Below are 4,113 nucleotides of genomic sequence, written 5' to 3'. Positions count from 1 at the left end.
TCACCCTGGTGTAAACTTATTTTCAGTTTCGTCATACTTGTGACCATGACAAAAAAAGGATATTCTGTTCTATTGTAGCAGGCTATCCTTTTGGCACAAGTAAAAATAAATTGGCTCTAAAATTTCATTTTTACATTTGCTGTTGATGTGACATCGTAAATTACCCCAAGTTAGGTGCTAACTTACTATTTTGTTTAAGAAAAATGAAATATTTTAGATTACCCAACATCTAGAGAGAAATAAAGGTCAATGTCAGTCAGTATATTAGAATTTAATTGAAAAGTTTCCAATTCAACTCAGATTCATCACACAAATAAGTTTCTCAGAAAATTTGAATATCACATAAGACTGAATAACCGTTTTTTAATACAGAAATGGCAGTCTACATTCTGTCCATCTACAGTACAATATACTTGGTTGGGGTACTTTTTACATTTATTATTTCATTAATGCAACTGGGAAACAATCAGCCTGTGGCCCTACTGGGGTGGTATGGAAGCCCAGGATGTTTTAATAGTGGCTTTCAGCTCGTCTGCATGTTGGATCTGGAGTCTTATTTTCCCCTCGACAATACCACGTTGATGTGTGTGGAGTGCTCTAAAATTTATTGGTAGATTCCATCGCTAAAAAACCTTCCCAAATCATCACTGACCGCGTAAACATCGCACTGGGACTCAAACAACTTAGATTGTGTCTTTATTGTCTTCCTGCAGACTCTGGGATCCTTGATCCTTACTTAAATGCAAAATTTACTTTAATCTGAAATGAGAACTAAGGACCACAGATGACGTCAAGTCCTTTTTCTGCCTTGCCCAGGAAAGACACCTTTACCTCTGGTTTAGGTGTAACTTTGCACAAGGAATTTGACAGCTGTAGGTACAAAAATCAAAATATGCAGAAATAAACATTTGAATAATATTACTCTGTGTGTTACGATTATAGCGAGATGTAAGTAAATACGTTTTTTTGTAATATTAGAATTTATTGAGATGCAATTGCAAATAACATAATATTGAGATGCTGGTGAAATTATGTAGCAATTTAAATGACTTCCCTACAGAGTTCAATACTCAACAATCTCGATTATGTATCTTGTATTACAAGTGTATCTCTTTAAATCGCAACGTCTTTCGTTGCGTAACGGCTCAGCCAATCACAATGACATTTGGTTCCTTAAGTCCCGCCTCTAGTGTTATCCTCAGTCTATGATTGGTTGTATTCTTCTTTAAAGACCTGGTATTTAACTTGAGACATTCAGGAAGGCGAGATTAGAAAACTGCTTCACCGGAAGATAGAAAACAAGGCTGACAGCTGCGACTCACAGGTTTACCGAAACTGCAGCCTAAAACAGCTCAGACTAATGGTGTGACTGCTGGTAAAAGGTAATAATTGCTTTATTATTTGTGTATAAATTGTATAATGACCACGTCGGGTACTCTGTGTTTTATGTTTCAGTTTATAATTTTATGAATGTAATCTGGTAAAAAGCTTAACGAAGTGAAATAAGGTGTCAGGTGTACGACGTTTCTGTGCTGGTAATATTTTTCTACACTGATAATAAAGCAAGTGCTCCTCAACTTTATCAGTTCCCAGATCTTATTATTTTGCTGCTTCCCAGTTTGTTTCTATGTCCATTCTAAGTCTGATTTGCGCATTTTATTTCAGCTGTTTTAAAGGCTGTGTTTGAATGGCTTGTTGACAAACAGATCAACTATTAATCGACTTTACCAGATTTTGTTTTACCAGCCACTGTAGATAAAAAATTTGGAATGACTCAGTTTTTTTTTTCTCCATTTCCTATCGTGAACACTGGGAGCAGTGTTTTCCCGTTACTCATGTAGGCTAATTTGAGTACTGATGTTAGGCGTATAAATACATTGGGAAAGTTGAATACATTGTCAACTCAGTTAAGGTTAGTTGACATTTATTTTTTTTAAAAAGGAAGAATGAAATTTAAAAAATACGGAGTAGATCTAAAATATGAGCAACAAAAGTGACCCTGAAAGCTTTACTGTCATATTTGTTCTAGATTTGTTATTTAAAAAAGTAAAACATAAAAAAAAATAATTTAACTCTTATGTTCTAGCTTGCGCCTACGTGGTCAGGAAGATGCGGGCTTCTGTCGCTGACGGAGAGCAAGAAGAGAAGCCCATCCGTACACCATGTAGTGCAAAAGGTAAGAATCTGATATCTAATCTGACTTTTTAAACTTCTGGCACATTTGTTTCCTTAAACTGACTTTCAAACAACAAAGCAACATGGTTAATCATAATTTCAAATGGGCTCCCCGTTTAACATTCCTGTGAGATTCTTGCAACGTGTTTAATAAAATATTTTTTTTTTTACCTGATCTTTAATGATGTGTCATATCTCACCTGTCTTTCTTTTGTAGCTCAAAGCAAATTGGAGAGAAAGTCGATGGGGTCTTCCTCAACTGTTGCCCTGAACGCGGGACACGATGAAAGTGTTGCCAAAGCAGCAGCAACAGGGACGTCCTCAGAGGCAGCTGTGCAGAGCTGTCGCTCCTGACGTTAAAGATCTTGCTGGACGCTGGGACTGTGGTCAACTTAATCTTCAAAGATAATTTATATATTTGAAGTATGATAAAACACCTTAAGTTAGTGTTTCACTGTGATTAGATGACCACATAAATTAGATGGTTGGTATTTGTTTTTGACAAAAATTCACAAACTGCACACTAAAAGTCATAATTTGAATACTTTCTAGTTGTTCACGGTTTCCAGTGTCTAGCTCAGAATGTCCCATAAGATGACCTTTCTCACAGCAGACATTTTAAAAACAAGTGCAATTAATAACATTAGTGCCCTTTTGTCGTCCTATAGCACGACAGAATTTAATGGGGACATTTGGGTTGGTTAGAACTGAAAGTGTGTGTGGTTAGTCAACATGTTTACTGTGAGAAAGGCCTACATTCATGTACTGCAGCTTTTGAAGGCTGGCTCACCAACCTCTGCGCCCAGAGGCTGAGCAGGCCGGATGTTTCTGCCGTTACCTATGTAACCATAATTATGTTAAAAAGCACTGTTTGGGTAATATTACCTGTTTATTATATTCATGTCAGATTAGGTAAAATGTGCACCATTGAATAAAGTAAATACTGTAATTGAACTAATCTCAAATTACATATTTGCGGATGTTTTAATATATAAAATTGTTGTTATGAAGTTGTTATAAGGTTATATTTACAAGAAATTTGGGACTGTATTGTCATACATTGCATTATGCAGGTAATTTCTTACAGCTAATCTTGCAAATAAAAGCATACAAAGTCTGTTCTCTGGGATTGTTTGGTGTGAACCATGCCACAGCATAGGAGTAGCCATTTACCACCATGCTAGAAAACAAACACCACAAAGGCGGTGACTCTGAAAGCATGTCTAAAGTGGAGATGATAAAAAAAAACACTGAGCGGAGCAAGATCACAGCATGACCTCATTACACGTCAGTGAAATAAGAGATAAAAAGCATGGGTAACCACCAAACCCACTCTAATTAAAAAAAGATTATTGGGTTTAAAACACCATCAATGTTATTTTTTAATCTGCACTACATTTTATTTGAGACCAACTGAAACACAAAAAAACATTTTTAAAGTCAATTGTTCTCAGACTTGATTCATATGCATGAATTTGGTCAATATTTTAAGATAAATCTAAGTTATCCTTTCATTCCTCACGTCATTAGATCATTTTAGAGTTTCAAGCGTGTTTTACAATATAATAATTCAGGGGAACTGAATACAAATGTGCACCAGACTTTTCAGATGTTTATTTGTAACAGTTAAAAAATAATGCATTTTTTGTCCTTTTACTTCATTATTACGCAAAACTTCGTGGTTTATCACATAAAATCCCAACAGTGTCCGACATCTCAGAGTCTGGCCAGGAGGGGCCAGTAGAGTGTTGGGTGGGCACCCCCGAATCAGCCCCCCTTTCTGTCGCCACTGAGATATATTTCATTTAGGCCCAACCATTCATTCCTTTATTAATTTATTTACTGTCGCGGCAGCGGACCGGTAGCTAATTTTCTTTCTCTGGAAACAAACCTTTTCGGAATATTTTTCTGTGTGCACTTCCTCCTTTCACCGGATGT

At 36.3% G+C, this 4,113-nt stretch overlaps 1 long non-coding RNA gene across 1 annotated transcript; it reads left to right on the top strand.

The window, feature by feature from the left end:
* The first annotated feature begins 1,225 nt into the window (after nucleotides 1-1,225).
* Nucleotides 1,226-3,292, top strand: LOC124871580. Its single transcript, XR_007039046.1, has 3 exons — nucleotides 1,226-1,382; nucleotides 2,087-2,176; nucleotides 2,393-3,292. It is a non-coding gene; the product is annotated as an uncharacterized LOC124871580 (long non-coding RNA).
* Nucleotides 3,293-4,113: the final 821 nt, after the last annotated feature.

The sequence above is a fragment of the Girardinichthys multiradiatus genome, chromosome 7 (assembly GCF_021462225.1).
Source record: "Girardinichthys multiradiatus isolate DD_20200921_A chromosome 7, DD_fGirMul_XY1, whole genome shotgun sequence".
Classification (NCBI taxonomy): domain Eukaryota; kingdom Metazoa; phylum Chordata; class Actinopteri; order Cyprinodontiformes; family Goodeidae; genus Girardinichthys; species Girardinichthys multiradiatus.
Note: the sequence above shows the minus strand (reverse complement) of the source record. Positions and strands in the feature narration are given on the sequence as shown.